This window comes from Microtus pennsylvanicus, chromosome 6, assembly GCF_037038515.1.
Source record: "Microtus pennsylvanicus isolate mMicPen1 chromosome 6, mMicPen1.hap1, whole genome shotgun sequence".
In the NCBI taxonomy this organism is placed as follows: Eukaryota; Metazoa; Chordata; class Mammalia; order Rodentia; family Cricetidae; genus Microtus; species Microtus pennsylvanicus.
In genome coordinates, this window is record NC_134584.1 from 54,373,404 (window position 1) to 54,390,548 (window position 17,145).

General features: G+C 43.5%; 1 long non-coding RNA gene across 5 annotated transcripts in view; it reads left to right on the forward strand.

Annotated features, from left to right (window-relative positions):
* The window catches only part of LOC142851995 (uncharacterized), a 45,459-nt gene that overhangs the window by 15,941 nt on the left and 12,373 nt on the right, over positions 1 to 17,145 (forward strand). For 3 of the 5 annotated variants that reach the window (XR_012910896.1, XR_012910895.1, XR_012910899.1), the window contains exons 3-4: positions 5,163 to 5,526; positions 10,548 to 10,757. This is a non-coding gene — a long non-coding RNA (uncharacterized LOC142851995). Of the gene's footprint in view, positions 1 to 3,015; positions 3,075 to 5,067; positions 5,527 to 10,547; positions 10,758 to 17,145 lie in introns of all 5 variants that reach the window. The other 2 variants (XR_012910897.1, XR_012910898.1) reach the window with 2 other exon arrangements.

Consider the following 17,145-nt stretch of genomic DNA (forward strand, 5'->3'; position numbering starts at 1 on the left):
ACGGCCTGGCATTTTTTTTTTACCAGGCAATATAAGGAATTTTTCATGTGCAGATACTTTCACAAAACTATTATTAATAACGTCATTGTGGGTTGAATTATTGCCTAGTGCCATATACTGATCCACTTATTTACAATAGTAGATCATATTTAATCATAGCAATAGCCTTATTAGGTAGATGCTATCAGTCTTTCTACTTAGTGGATGAGGCTGCTGAGGTGCTATCAGGCTGAGTAACTTTGTTTCTAAGCCCTTGAGTGTCTGTCACATAGTATGCACTCAATATTTGCTGAATGAATAAGTGAGCTGATCAGGGTAGCTAGCCTGGGTGCTGATCCAGCTACCTGTCCCCAGCCAGGTGTTCTGTTCTTTATCACCAGCATCACTGTCTCTGCATTCCCCCTTCTTTATTCTAATTGTCCCTGTTTTAAAGGGTAATTAGACTTGTTTAATAAAGAAATTCAGTATGGTGTATTGGATGGGAATTTGAAGACAGTTTCAAATGAGCAAGCTTCACAGTTCTACAGTTGGCTCTCTCAAAGAAAGATTTTCATTTAAACACAAGAAGAAGCCCAGAGAAGAGAGTAGACCACCATGGCTGCCAGCCAAGCAATATTCTGGATTTATTTTCTATTACCTTCTAGTTCAAGAGTGGCTATCTGGTTAAGGGAAAAGGCAATGATGGTCACCAAGACTTTCCACTTGACAGTGTATTCTGGAGAGGTCTGTCCAGCAACTGTCACTCATGAAGAAAGGCTGAGAAATGCGGATTATCAGGGACACATTGTCAGCCCATTCAAAATCTGTTATAAGTTCATTTAAAGTTCCTTGTAAGCTGAATGTTTTCTTAACCCTGTTTATCAATTCAAAGCTGATGTGTCACTGATCCCTACAGCATCTATAAGCTCCTCAAATACCACAGCTCTTTCTAGTCTGTCTCTCAAGGTTCATGTCAGGATTACTGAAGTCTGTTCTGACATTACTGATTTGTGGTCATTAATTTTCATTTTTGAAGGATTTTTTGCCTTGTTTTTTATTGATTTTATTGAGGTATATGTCTCTGCTCTCCTCCCTGCCTCTTCTATCCCCCCCTTCATCTCTCTCCCATGGTCCTAATTTCTTTTTTTTATCCAGTCTGTTTGGTGTGCTGCAAGCTTTTTGTATCTTCATAGGCATATCTTTCGGTTAGGAAAGTTTTCTTCTATCATTTTATTGAATACATTTTCTGTGCCTTTGAGTTGGACTTCTCCTTCTTCTAAACCTATTCTTAGGTTTGTTCTTTTCGTGGTTTCCCATATTTCCTGGATAATTGTGTTAATCTTTTGTTATATTTAATGTTTGCTTTAGCTGATGAGTTTATTTCCGCTATTGAATCTTCAGTGCTTGACATTATCTCTTCCATCTCTTGTATTCTGCTGTTTATGTTTGCATTTGTGGTTCCTGATCATTTTCTCATGAGTTCTGCTTCTATAATTCATTCAGCTTGTATTTTCTTTATTGTCTCTATTTTAGTTTTCAAGTCTTCAATAGTTTCTTTTATATGTTTGATTGCTTCTGGTTTTCTTTAAGGGATTTGTTGATGTTACTGGTGTTGTGTTGCTCTTTGTGGTGTTGGTGTGTTCTTATCTTTTCCTCTGATTGGTGTAGTTGGGGCTGTCTGTGAGTTTGGTCACTAATCTTCCAGGTGCCAGTACACCCAAGGCTCAGATAATTGCTCCTTGTGACTCAGCGCCACAGTTCTAGTCACCCCGTAGGTCATACCATATTTCTAGAGGTCATTCAGCACTTTCAGTGTTCACTCTGCAATGCCAGGGGTCACTCGGGCCTGCTCTCAGGGAGATTACTTTCTTGGAGCTCTTTCTGCTGAGGTTACTGCCTTGGGCCTGCTTTGATAGAGATTCTGGCTCAGGCTTACTCCCTCAGTGATCCTAGAATCATGGCCAGGCCTGCAGAGGTGTTTGGTTCCAGTTTACTCCTTCAGAGGTCCCAGACCATCTATGACCAGCTAACCAGTGTTCATCTTCTGAATCTAGGGCTAGCGTATACATGTGGGCAAATGCAAGATCAAGGTCAACAGCCTCTTTAAAATGCTATGTTCCATCGTGACTTGGAAGGAAATTATCTGTGTGGTGTGGTTTTGACTGATATTGTATTGCAAGAAAAACAGAGATAGATAGCTGTGGGTTTCCTGATTGCTTTCATGCTCCCATATTCAATGTGTTTGTTTCCTGGGAGTCTATACAGCAAAAGAGTGTATTTCTTAATATGTTAGTTCTTATTACTAATTTATGAAAGTGTATCTATAGGGTATTTCATTTTAGGGGTACAGCATAGGTACAGTGTGGGATACCGATTTCTTCATGAAATATGTATACATGGAGTAAGCCTTGCTATCCATTTACAAGATGCCAATCTGCTTTGTCGCCCTGGCAGGCAGGGAACTCACTGTGTAGCCCATGCTGCCTGGAACTAGCAGAGATCCATCTGTGTCTGTGATTTCTGGGGTTATAGAAGGATGACAGAACCCGTGACCAAATAAGTTGGGCTTAAGTGTGAAGAATTGGAAATTGCTCTTTTATTCACAAAGAAATACATTTTTTTTTCATGGGGCACTTTAAAAGGGTTGTCAATATAAACACTGAATAGCCTTAACAAACTACAAAAATCAGTAACAAGAACAAATAACATCAAAATAACAAAGCTAAAACAAAAACTATCAAAACAAAAAAAAGCTATCAAAACCAAAATCTTGAAACAAACAGCAAATTATGTTTAAGCTAATTAACATTCATCACGGCAGACTGAGTAGCACAGACCTGCTATAGGCCGTGGTTGCCTGGGAGATATGGTAGCAAGGCAATCACCTATTGGAACAGCAATTTCAAGACACCTGTAGCCATTCTTCTTAGGGACTTTACATGCCATGTTCTCTCCAAGTCTGAAATTTTTTCACTAAGGTTTTCTGCTCCTTAACCTATTTTGATGCTTTCTTTTCTTCACTAAAACTGAGTCCAGAGACACATGGATCACGTTGGGTATGGTCACCTGGAGGTCAGCTGGTGTTTCCCTCACTGGTGAGTTCATAACTGCAAGGGGTGTCTTTTTGTCTGGAGGCGTTGATCCTGATGTGAAGAATGTCATGGGTACAAGGACTATGTGGCTTCCTTTGGCCTCTTCAGTTCTCTAAAGGAGTGTTATCAAGGATGAAAGTGAATCAAGAATCAGAAGTAGCCATGCTGGGCCACTGGCTAGTTGTCTTCAGGGCCTATTCCAAATGGGACACCAAACTTGAGGAAGAAGATGCATTCCCAGAGTGCAGTAGTTGCTGGGGATGGGGCTCAGCAGGTGGCTCTTGCTCTAGCAGCTCCTTCTGCAGGTGGCTCTCATCCTGGGCGGGGGCCGGGTCCAGATCAGTTTGAAGACTTTTGGACCTGGGAGAGGAAAGCAGTTAAGACCCAGGCCATGTGGGGAGCTTCTATGTTGATGTCAAGGAGTTCCATTCCTCACCCCACCTCAGCCGTGCCTGACAGTCAGTGTTCATCTGTTGACTGATGTCAGTGTTGCTAGCTGCAAGTAATTAGTTTCCCAGAGTAGGTGGGACTAGAAATTTCCTAAGTCCTATACACAAGACATAATTTAAAATAAGCACTGTATGTTGTCCATTCTACGACAAAGATTAGGGCCTTCTCCTATATATAGTTATAAATATCTACATCATGTTAATAGCATAGTCAACACCATATGAGCAATACACATGGTATGCATGGTGAGTTATGGACTGATTGCATCATTTTATAGATATACATAAAAGAGATTTGTAGCCTGGGTACCTGAACAAAGTCATGAGCCTAGCTCAGTCCTCATGCCCAGGAGGCACCTTGAACATGAACAACATAGAGCCTGTCATGCTAGAGGAGCGTTTCCTGAGATGTGTGCCCGAGAACACTGGTTCATCCAGCCTCCAGGGCCACTCGAAATTTGTGATTCGGACCTGAGCTGGGTATCTGCATTCTGGCTCTCTTTGGGAGTCTGTTACAGCACACCTCATAGGAGGTTCTGATCTTCCCTGCAGCTGTGACATCTGCCAGTGTTCATTCTGGAAAGTCCTTAACCTTTTCTCTGCATAGAACACTTCACATAGGAAGTGGGCAAATGTTGCAGAAAGCATTGTCCAGCGGTGGGAATCTCTTCTCTACCTGATATTTTCCTAAATAAAATTGCAATTTTAACCAGGCCCCATGGTGCAAACCTTTAAATCCCCTATCTCTGAAGCTGAAGCAGGAAGCTCTCTGTGAATTTTAGGAAAGCCTACTGAGAACAAAGCTTCAGAGTTCTAGAGAAAGGAAGGAAGACTCAATTCTACAGACTCACTGATTCTCAAATATATTATTTACTAGAAAGATCTTGTTGAAGGTACCAGCAGAATTCTCTGAGGTCTTTGTTTTTTGTTTCTTGCTGGGAGACATAGAGGTGAGCAGGGGCCCACAAATGACAGAGCCTCCAGACACAGGGGCCCACTTGGCTCCACCTCCTCCTCCCACCCTCTTCTCCTACCTCATATTGGAGTCCTCAAAGTGATGCTGCAGATGTTCTGCCGCCACGTACTTTTCTGGGGTGAACACCTCCTTCTGCCTCAGCAGGGACTGAAGTCTTTCCTCCAATCTTTTGAGATCCTGTTTGTTAGAAGATTGTGTTCTTAGTGGAGGGCTACAGACTGTCATACTAATCTAAGTGCACATAAAGGATCCAAATAGCTTGCTGGTCAGCCAGTCAGGAAAACAAAAACATCTGGGAAATAAAGAAATCATGATTCTAGCTAGAGACTGACCAGAAAAGCAGGAATATTTGTACATGGACAGTGAAATGAGCACCCAGAGAGCCTGAGTTTGGTGGCTGGATGGGAGCACGGAAGAAATGTTGATGGGGGTGAGAGCACTCGTGGGGGGATGGGCAGAGAGGCAGTCAAATGGGCAAATGGTGGTAGACCTCATCTTGACTGCCTTGCCTGTCCCTACCTGCTGTTGCTGGGATTTGTGGTCACTGGTGTCTTCTTCTTTGTCGTTACAGATCACTTTCCAGTCCTCCAATTGGGTCCTCAGCAGGTCCCAATCCTCCAACAGCTTCTTTTTCTCCTGCCTCAGCATGTGCACCTTCTTTTCCAGCTGAGTCTTTTGCATCAGGAGCTGGCTCTGCAGACCACTGGAGACACACTCTGCATACTCAGGCCCTGCCAACCTCCTCCTGCCACCCCTGACACCAGGAACAAGCACCCCAAAGGCTTTATGCTTCCTAGAAGACTAAGCCTGGAATGTGATACAGCTGTGACTGCTGAACTCAGAAAGCCAAAATGACAGAGCAGTTGATACTGGAAATAACAAACTACTATGGAAAGCCACAACACTAAAAAGGATCCATGTCGTTTCAATAGGAAGAGGAGTCCAGCAGCTGTCCTTCACTGTCTGTGGTAATTAAGAAACACCAACAAGTGGTGGGCAAACACCCTCCGAGGGAAGACTGGCAACCGAGGTGAGTGTGTTCTGTCTATATTTCCACAGCAACCGTATCTGTAAAACCTGGTCCTGACTTCCAGATGCCCAATGCTGCCTGACGTTCCTCTCACACTGCAAATCCCTTTTCTCCGTAGAGCCTCACAAGGTCTAGGACAAGGTGCAGAGGTAACTGTCTCTTTTACACTTAGAAAAACTGAGTCTAAGAGACACAAGTCTAGAAGCTGCTAACTGAGAAGCAGAAAGGCTAGAACCACAGTTGGGGACTCTCCATCTGAGAAAAAGAAAGGCAGAGATGTCCATTACACAACTTTTGTGTCCATGACAGCATGGGCACTTACCGGTAGAAGACCGTCTTCTTGGTCAGCTCACTGAACTTCTGTGAGGCCATGGTGTTCTCCTCCTCCAATCTCTTCAGTTGCAACATGACCTCCTCATGTTCTGACTTCAGCTTCTTATAGAATGGGTTTGGCTTGTGGTAGGGCCTAAAAACAGGGAAAACTCCCCCATGAACACAGGCCTCAAGATTGACGGGAATGCTAGTTGTTCCCTGGTTCTCCATAGCCATGTGGATGTCAGAGGTGGCTTCCTGTGGCCTGGGACCACCCATTGCTTTTCAGTTGGTATCCTTGCCCTAGAACAGCTGAGACTCAGGTTCAGATGGAGGGGTCCCTGGCTGCATGTGCTCACTCTGTAGGCCTAGAAGTTCAGTGTTCCTCTCTCTGTTACCAGGAGTCTATGACACAGGTCTCGGCACACCACATAGTGTAGTGACCTTTCTCCCATAAAATAGTGTTTTTTCCTGGGTGAAAACTGTTGAGCACTTAGAGCACGTAATTCTGGGTTTTAGACCCAAGATCAGGACAGTGATCAAACTCCTCCAAGGGATTCCTAGGTGCCACCTAGGTGAGAACATGGGTCAAGAACTGTGCACCATAAAGTGAGGCTCCCAGATTTCCAGGTACGGGTCCTGATCTCACTGTAGGAGCTTTATAAAGTGACCAATTACACACCTGTCACACACAATCAGAGGGCCTAGGCCAGTCCCATGGAGGCTCCCTAACTGTTGGTTCAGAGCCCATGAACTCCCATGCTCTCAGGTCAGAGGTCACTGTGGAACCCACGACCCTAAAGAAAGCAGGCAAGGGTGACATGGCCTTCCCTCCCATGAAGTCTGACCCGATGGATACCTATTGTCCACGGAGCCTTCTGTGATGAAGATGATGCGTTCTCGCAGCTCATTTCTTTGGTTGGTCATCAGCTGCAGCTCCGTGGTCAGCCTCTCCATTTTCTCCTCCACTGGTGTCTTTGTGGGGAGCACTGGGTGGACCGATGGCTCCGTAGCAGTATCTGTGGGACAATAGAACACAAGTGAAATTGCATAGCGACAAGGCATAGAGGATGGACAGACCACCCTGAGGCCCAAACAGAAAGATGACATTGGGAAGCCATTGCCAACAATAATATTTTGGGCCTAGTTGAGAGATTTCTCCTCTCTGGATCTCAGCTCACCCATCACTCTAGGCATGTGGCTACATAAGTAGCCTGGAGTTTCCTTTGCCTCCCTGCACAGGCTGCAGGAGGAGACACCAATCACCTCTCAGGCTTCTTCACAGCAGCACAGGATGCAGCATGGTCCAGAGTCCTGAAGCCTGCCTGTTGTGAGGAGCCCAGATGTCCTTCCTGGCTGCTCCAGGCCCATGGCTGTGGATTGAAGAGTCACACAGGGGCACAACATGGCCAGCAGACTCATCAAGTCACCCCACTGACAGCCCAGAACACTGAAGCTGACAGGAAGCAGGCAATCTCTGCCCTGATCTTATGCCTCGGACGTTTGTTGGGCTACACTAGAGAACTGCCTGCCACCTTCAACTGCTGATTCAGAACCCTAATGTGGCCATGGTCAGGGAGAGGCGGTCAGAGGTGTTCTGCTGTACAGTCTGTGGACACAAGTTCTTGGCCAGAAGCATTTTCCTCTCCGTGTGGCTAGTGTCATAAAGCGAACTTAAAGTAATCTACTGAGGGTGAGGTGCAGGGATGTGTGCCCTAAGATGGACACATTAATCCCTCCCTTCGTCCTGATGGTCTCCTTCTGCCATCTCCTTACAGCTTCAATCTACAGTAAATGTCAAAGCCAAGTGGTGTTCCTAAAACAACAGCCTTGTCCTGTCCTGATCAGCCTCTGTGTTAAGAGATGAACAAACTAATGTTCTTGAAATCCTTGGCTTTCACGAGTTATGATCAGTAGGGAAGTCCATTTGTTTCTCAGAGGCACCCTCCCGGGTGCCCCATTACTGAAAGGCCCAGTTCAAGCCCACCTCCACCACAAGCTCCATATCCCCTAGCCAGGACTCACGCTGCCTTCGCCAGAGCCATTTACTCGTTCGTGTTTTTCTCTGACAATGAACGACAGCTTCCTTCTGCCTCTCTCTCTTCTCTGGACATCTTCCACTCTCTCTCCCAAACAGACTCCTCAGTCTTGACAACATGGCTAATGGTGGCCCTGATAGGCACTGAAGGAATGCCCTAAGGGCAGTTGGTGTTGCTACAACACTGGCGACATCATCGGGATTCCAAGAGGTCTCCAGGATACAGTAGAATGTCCAGGAAGGGACTGCTGGTGTCATGGCTGACTGCTTTTGCCACCCTGCTAATTAGCTTTCCTGAACTGACCACAAGTCCAGGTTCCCTTTCTAGGAGTCTCCCTGGGAACACAGAGGAAGCCTTTCAATGCCTCTTCCTACCACAACCAGAGTTCCGGTTAGCATCACTGGAAGGCCCCTAGTACTTCCCGTGTTGAGAACTGATCTTTTCTTTCCCAAGATTGCACAGGCATGTCTCATTCCTTCCTCAGAATCCCTCTGTTCATCAATATGAACAAATGAATATTACTGCAAAACCACGTTAAGTTGCATGTAAATGAGGAACCTTCTCCTTCCTTAAGTACAGGTGTTTGAAAACACCTTCGGGAAGAATCTGTGGCTTGATTACAGTGTTGAATTTGGGTTAAGGGTACAGACATGGAAGCCATGTGCTCAATTTTAGTATATTTTCCCAGGATCCCTAAGCACATAGAGAACGCACCCATCCCTTTGCTGACAAGTGTATGGTGACTCCTAGGCAGAGGAACCTGAAATAGTGGGTCCTCCCAGAAAAAGAGCCCCCAGACTCTCCACTCTGCACCAGAGACACAGTGCATACTTAGTTATGGGCCTCTCTGAGTTACAGTGAGATTCTTCCCCTTTGAGAAAAAAAAAATGCATAGTGGGAAAGGAAAGACAACTGCTGTAGACACACTTGCATTGGCAGACTGAGTGCCTAGCATGTAGCAAGGCCTGGGGTCAATGGCTGGTGCTGTCCTCATTGTCCTTGTGGGCTCTATGTGAAGTCTCAGTTCTTGTGCAATGACAGCACGTTGATCTAGGCTCAAGGTGAACCTGCAAAGCCAGTGTGAGGACAGCTTGGGAGATGAGTCTGTCTCAACAAGTAAAATGGGAATAAACCCTACCTCCAAAGCGTCATTACTAACCGTATCTTTTGTTGATGGTTTTCTTTGAGACAGGCTTCATGGAACCCATACTCTCTAATTACAGTGCATCTGCAGCATCCTGAGTGCTGCACTCACAGGAGTGTACTAATCCCCTGGAAGTTGGCTCCTTCTTAGTCTTCCGGAATTTCAGACAGAGATGTAAGGGGAGTGTTGCACTTTTCAGTGTACCCACCTAGGAAACTAATTGATGTCTAAATAGTCACATGACTTCTAGAGGGCAAGAAACCCACATTGTGCCTTGGCACTGTGCTCGTAAGGTGCAGTATTCCTGAAGTCAGTTAGGGGTAGGGTCAGGGTCAGGGTCAGGGTCAGTGTCAGGGTCTCATTATGGTCAGTTTCAGTCTTATGGTTAGGGCTGTAGGATCAGAGGAATCAAAGACTTCACAAGAAAACTCACAGACTCAATTAATCTTGGCTTATGGGAGCTCACAGAGTCTGAACTGACAATGACAACTAGGGAGCCTGCATGGGACTGTCTTAGTTCCTCTGCATGTGTGACATTGTGTAGCTGTGAGAGCAGGGGTTGTTTTTTGTTTTAAGCTTTCTTTTTTTGGTGTACTAAGGTATTTTATTCCGATACATATAAGAGTATGAGTGAGAGGTTACTTAGAGGAGCAGCAATCCACATGAGTGATAATCCACCAAACCTGCAAACTTAGAGCATGATGCATATTCTTCAGACGTCAAGCTGCTCACTGGGTTGAAGAGTGTGCCCTGAAGGTGGCCCACTTGATCTATACCCACTCAAAGTAGGCATCAGGACCTCCAGTAGGTACAGCACAATGTTTTAATTTATCGACTGGCATTCTATTTTTCTTTCCTACTTTTTTGTTCAGGGCAGACCTGTGTTCTCTTCTTCTTGCCCAGGCAGGTGACCCCAGGAAGGCATGAGGGTCTTGTTCTGCCGTGTCCTAGTCTAAGATTACAAATATGCTCTATTTTGCTGTTGCTACTACAGCTGTTTGAGACAAGGTCTCACAAAGCCCAGGCTGGTCTTGAACTCACAGTGTAGCCGAGGATGACCTTGAACATCTGTTCCTCTTGTTGCTACTTCCCAAGTCATGGGATTGCCTGCGTACTCTCTAACCACATTCTTCAGGTTGCAAATGGTTTTGTAATATGGGTACTCTATAGAGAGAACAGAAAGATAATTTAATCTTTCCTCTATAACTTACCTATTCATTAGAATTATTGTGACTTAGAAAAAAGTTTCTCTATAGTGTTGCCAGTCAGTAAAATCATGTAGTATTTAAGACTGCTGTTAAGATTTGAAAAAGCTTCATCAGATTTATGCATATCTGAACAATACGATTTCAGGGTACTCTAAGTGTTCTCGGGCAGAGACTAATTGTAAATGTCCTGAGCTGGCCAGTTCCTTGTCAAGTGTCCACACCATCCTGGCAATCTCCGAGTTCTGTGTTATCTGACAATGGAGATTCCATTTTGAGACTGCATGATGACAAGCAAGTCTTTCCCTTGCTCCTCTACAGGTCCGAGGTTGAGGCAGTCTCCTCCAGACCAGCTTTCAGTCACTACCCACCCAATGCCTGGCTGAGCACCATAGTGACATTCACTTCTGAATGTGACAATCTTGTCAGAGCACTAGATTGCCACATGGGTGTCAGGAGCACTCCAGGAAACAATCTCCACAATGAGATAACAGTCCATACCTCGTCTACACAGCAAGTGACAGAATTCAGGTAAGTGTAGCCTTCCAATCCAGATGAGCATATTCCCAACTCACCATAAGCTTAACTGTATCCCTCGGTGTCAGTCATCGCTATGATACCATGTATTGTGCTGAGAAGCATGGAGGGACAGATGCTGAGAGCAAAAGAGACAGCATTCTCAGACTATTTCAGAGAAGTAGCTTATTGTGCAGATTCCACAAATTCACTGCAAGAGTAGGTTAGTGTGTCAGGCTGTGCTCCTGGGAAGCAATCCCTAGAGAGAGGGCAGCATGGGGAATGTTCATTAGGAAGCACCCTCGGTCAGTTCCTGTGGCTGACCTTACAGGTAAACAACACGGGGTACAAAGAGCTTGAATATCCTTTCCTGGCCTCATGGGAGAACTCTGGAGTGGGAAAGGCTCTTCCATGCTGTCCACCGCTTCATGGTATTAATCTTTCGAATAGGTAAAGCATAAATATGATAGAACATCCAAAATTTCATTAATATTCTGAGAAAAGTTTACTTTTTCATCCTGAACTCCCACCTTGATGCCCCTGCTCCTGAGTTAGCTGTGCCTTGTTCATACTTCTAGAGAGAAGTGTAGACATAAAATCCTATTATATTGCTTCTTCCATTTTATACAAACTGTGGTATACTGTGCACAAGGTCAAAATCTTGCCTTTTTAAAAATCTTTTTAAAGCTAATTTTACATTATAGAAATGAGAGTTACAAAAATAGTAAGGAGACTTGTGGTATATTTTTTTTCTTTTTCCCCTTCTGCTGGAATCTTACAAATTATAATAGGTAAACAACAGATGAACTAACTGAACCTATCATCACCAGATGAAAGGAGCAGGGCCTGCAGAAAGTGAAGACGCCATTAAACAAGGCTTCCTGGAAAAGATGTCCACATTTCCATTCTGTCCAGACTGTTAAAAGTGGAACAAACGAATGTGTTAACATCCCCAAAAGACATTTTCTTCTCGGTTTTAGTAGTTGCATAAAGCAGCTCTTGGTGGCAAATTACTGTGGAAAATGTTTCTGAGGCCCTAGTTAAATAAGCAGCAACTTTGCAGTGCTCTGTGGAACATATCTGACTATGGCCGTGTACTACATCATGCTTCAGCCCATGACTAAGTGTGTGTACGATGGTGGTTCTACGAGATTCCGATGGAGCAGAAAGATCTTCACGGCCTGGTGATACGGTAGTGATGCCATCCAGTACCACACTCCACTTACACGGTAACCATGACAACACATCTACTGTGTTGCCTCAGCACAATCCCAAGGATTCCTCAGAAATACTGTGAGATCATACAAAGGTTTTGGCTTCTCAGTGCGTACAGCTACACTGTGTTATTAGTATGCAATAGCACTGTCTAAAATGCACATAACTTAAAAGAAGTTAATTACTAAATATTCTGACAAATACATGAGCCTTTAGCAAGTCCTACATTTTTTTTTCTTTTTAGCTAGTGGGGGTACTGCCTTGATTGTTCATGGCTGCTGACTAATGAGGTGGTTGTTGAAGACTGGGGCATCTGGGGAAATTTCTTAAAATAAGACAACAATGCAATTGCTTTTATTTCCCTTTGGATTTTGCTTTTGCACAATCTCATCTCAGGAGCATGCACTCAGTTCTCATGGCATTGCTTGCTTTCCTACGTTTTTCTTGTTCATATCACACGAATTTCTCTTCTGAAAGGCTATATGATATTCTTTCCCCAAACCACAGATTTCCCTAGAGGACTTTTTTTTTTACATGCTTCAAATTAGGCTGTCATTTAGTTCACTGATCCAGCAAGAGTGGTGATAATGCATTTATATAAATAATACAGGAGGATTTCTCCTGACAAAATAAAAAGTGCCTGTAAACAGACCATGTGATAAAAGCCAATTACCAAACGGGTAGTCTTATTATTATATATTTCCTAGCCAGACTCCTGTCAAGTAGCTGCATTTTGGGTTGCTGTGAAATCTGAGAAATGTGTAGATATTTAATAGTCTCTATGAAATGGCAGTTATATTAGCCAACTGTACTAAATGCTTAGCTTCTTTTCTATTTCATTTTGTCCTAAGCTCCTCAAGGTCCAGTAAGCTTGTCATTCTTTATTTTTTAATAGTTTTATGGGAAAGAACTTGTAAAAATGGAAGAGATTTTCTTTGTAGCCTATACTCAGCGTCCTCAGATGAAAATACCTTACAAGTGCGCTGCAAATTGTGCCAACATAGAAATTGATGCTAATTTACACTACCACCAATCAGATACGGACTGTATTTACATTTCACTACTTTTTGTGTGACTCCTTTCTTTTTTTTGACATATGATATTTTAGCGCATGTTTAGATTGGATTAATCATGATCGCAATTGGGATATTAGACCATCCTGTGATGACAAATGGAAGTCCACATGGTGCCCCTCCCTGTCCACCTAGCCACAGTAAGAGACAGAGGCACACCTTGCAGAGCAGCCAGGGTTACACAGAATAACCGCACCAGACGCTGCTGAAGGATGGAGAGGCTGGCATGCTCATGCACCACTGAGGAAGTGGAAAGTGGAAAAGATGCATCAGAGAACAGTTTAGAAGGCTCTTAAAATGGTAAATGAGTGTGCACCACGCAATCTAGTCATTCCCATTCGGGTATTTACTCAGGTGGAATCAGAGTGTCTCTGTTTGACAGGAAGACTAATGTTCGTAGCGATTATGAGTGTAATGTCTGAAACCTAGAAACAACCTAAATTGCTATCAACAATTGTGATGGACCCATGTGATGAATTCAGTAATTAAAAAAGGAAGTGTGTGTGTGTTTGTGTGTGACAATAATGGATCCAACCAGACAAAAATGAGTATACATTGTATCATTGCTTTTGTCCAATACTCCCATAGAAATAAAAACGAATTCAAATGATAGAAAACAGAATAGTTGCTGTCAGTACTAGTGGAGGAAGGGAGTATATCCGGACCATTTGAATAGGGGACACATGGAATATTTGGTGATGTTGACCATGTTCACTATCCTAATTGTGCTCATAGGTTTAGGGTGTGATACTTGTTTTAAAAATTCTCAAACTGTGCACTTTAAATATGTCCAATGTTTTTGTTATTTGGATTTTGTGGTCCTGGAGATAGAACCTAGGGGCTCATACATACTAGGCCAGTGTTCTGTTAGTGAGCTATATCCCTCTCCTTCTTTTGGTTTGATTTTTAATTTTGAGACAAGGTCTAACTAATTTGCATAGATTGAACTTGAACTCAACAGTAGTCCAGGTGGCCTTGCACTTGTTTTTCTCCTATCTCAGCCTTCTGAGGGTAGTCAGGCTCACCTTCAAGAGTCCTTTGCTCTTTCCAGTGAAGGAGGTGTACTCACTATGCGTGGGCTCTGGAATGTTATCAGCTTCTAGACTTCTGTTAGACTGGCTGGTTTCAATGTCTTTGGTGCCATATTCTTGGGCATAAATTTGGTGTCACTAAAATACTCTAGGGAGCTATGGTGTGCTACTAGCAGTAGGTATTTTTGTACTTCACACAAGACTACGCTCTACTTTGGAGGCCATGGGATCTAATTACATTTTGCCAATTACATAGGGGATTGATTCTGGAAGTCTGGGATAACAACGTTATATTTCTGATTGATTCCAGGATGTTTTAAATGACCATTATGGCTGGCTGTTGCTTAGTAGCCTACACCTTAATCCAGTTTTTGGATAGCCAAGTCCTAAAAATGTGAGCAGACTTGCATTCAGAAAATCAGAATGAAATGGGATGGTAAATCAGAGGGTTTCTGCACTGAAATCTTACCCTGCACTGGGTGTGTGTGCCTGGGCTCTCTGCATTTTCTCACAACACAAACAAGGAGTGAATGAAGGGTGAGGAAGAGCATGGTGCCCTCTAGATTACACCAAAGCCTTCATTGTCAAGCTCAGTAACCCCTCTCCACTCTTCTTTAACCCACCCTGAAGGGCAATAGCATCTCATTACTGATTGGTTGACTTGTAACTAGGTTTTATTTGTGGGTGAGATTCAGGTGAACTAGCGGGTCACCTTTTCTATCTGCTATATATATATTTTTCTTTAACCATTAAGAGTATGCTCAACGACAACAACCAAAACCATAAAATAATAACGTTGGGTTTATCTTTCCACCCCACACCCTTCTTTGGGTGTTTGACAGGCAAACTAATAGCTCACGTCTGCATTCCATTGTGATTTATAGTAGCAGCATAGCTTCTGATCTGGGAAAGGCAGATACTGATTTATGACCTGAATAAAAATGGTCAAAACTTTGATATGCCATCAACAGTTATAGCAAATGAATCATTGTGAGCTGGACCAGGAATTCAAATGTGTTTAATTAGATGCTGGCTATCTAGAAATTAATGGTAACTAATAGACAACAAAAGAGGGAGGAGGCTGGTGCCTCAGTTTACTCTTGACTCTAATGGATACAACATCTTTTAGTCAAGACAATAGAATTGCAGAAGCTGACACTCTGAGCAGGTATTTCATGGCAGAGCAGACTTGAAATGTTTCAAGGATGTAGTTAAAGAAAAATGACCTAAAGTAAGGATATAGGTCTTCAGTTTCAGGATTCAGAGACTGATGCAGGAGGACTGCATATTCAAGGCCAGCCTAGACACAGCAAGAACCCATATGGAAATAAAGAAATTCAGGCTCAGAAAGGTTGAGTATGCATCAAATTATTATTCATCAAATAACATAAAAAATTCTTATTTTCTAAAGTTTCCAAAATTTCTTCTGTGAGTAGGTTTGATATTATAATTAGTGAATATAATAAATGTCATTTAGGAAGGAAAATGGATCCAAGCCTTATCAGTGAACACTGAACATGGGTGCGCTCTGCACTTCAGGGGATAATCAGAAGCACAGAGTCCACAAGTATTTGCTTTCCTAGCTCTACAGGCTCAGTTTTACACTGGCTTGATGCCCTTCCCTATTTTCTCCCCATAGTCTCCTCTTTCCCACATGCCCAGTGCTTTGCTGGTATGGGAATACATGGCTTATGACTGAGGTAGGTTGAGTAATAACCTCTAAAGATGTCCCAGTCCCAACTCCTGAAGCCTGTATATGGGACTATACAGGCACGTGTGGTTAAGATCCTGAAATGGGGATGATAATCTTTGATTTTCATGGTCAGGCCTAAACATAGTCCCAAGCACTATCCTGAGAAGATGGCAGATGGTGAGGGTAGCGCTTGTGGTAGAGCACCCAGTTAACAGGCATAGATGCTTAATTTTCGTCCCCATTGCCACAAAACGAATGAATGAAAGGGAATGAGAGAGAGAGAGAGAGAGAGAGAGAGAGAGAGAGAGAGAGAGAGAGATTTAACCATGGAAGAACACATCATGAAGACAGAATACCATGCTTGATAGACCCAAGAAGCCACACACCAAGGAACCACAGCTCCAGAGACTGGAAAAGGCAAGGAAATCCATTTATTCTAGAGCCTCTGAAGGGATGACAGCTCTCCCAATGTCCTGATCTCTGTTCATTGGAATTGGTTTTGATTTTCTCACCAACAGTACTGTAAACTATAGGAAAATAAATGCATGTTGCTTTAAGGCATGAAGTGCCACAGCAGATGTTCAGAACTAGTGCTGTCAACCCATAAGTCCCACAGTCCCACATCCCTGCTAATAGTCGTTAAGGAAAACTGTGTAGGGTGTGTCCAGACGTTTTTCTTGTCACTGTCCTATAAGCAGTGTTTTAACAACTTTTACACTACATTATGTGCTACCAACAATCTAGAGCTTCTTGAAATATACAGGAGAACATGTGTAGGTCAGACATAAGTGCCAAACCATTTTAGATAAGAACACTTATGAGTTTTGGTGTCTGGAAGAGGAGCTGGAATCAATACTCCAAGGATACCAAGAGACAACTCTACACTGGTCATATCTTGAATACACATCACTGGGAATTATTTTTTCTGTTGTAATGCAGGTGATAGCATCCTGGGCTTTACAAATTCCAGGCAAGTGCTGTGCCACTGAGTTCCATGCCCAGCCCAGTGGCAGGCTCCTGGAGCCAACCTCCTCTCCAGAGCAGTAGGAGCAGCTGTAACACAAGCAAGGCATTCCTTTGCCAGCAAGGATCAAATTTCATATAACCATTAACACTTCTAACTGCTTGGGAAGGAATACGAGATCTGGAAGACACTGAGAACTTCACCTTGCCCCTAGGCTGGGTCCCTAGCATCTCATGCCTCTTCTCTGTGTGTTGATGTCGTCTTGCTGAAGTGTTTTCCTGCAAGGTTTAGGGACTATGTGACAGCCCACTCTGTTAAGAAGGCTGTTTGCATCATAGAGTGGCTCCCGGGCAACCTTCTCTAGAACTCCTCAAACTTGTTTACTTCTCTATGTGAGATGTAAATTTGAAGACTGCTTTCCCCAGGA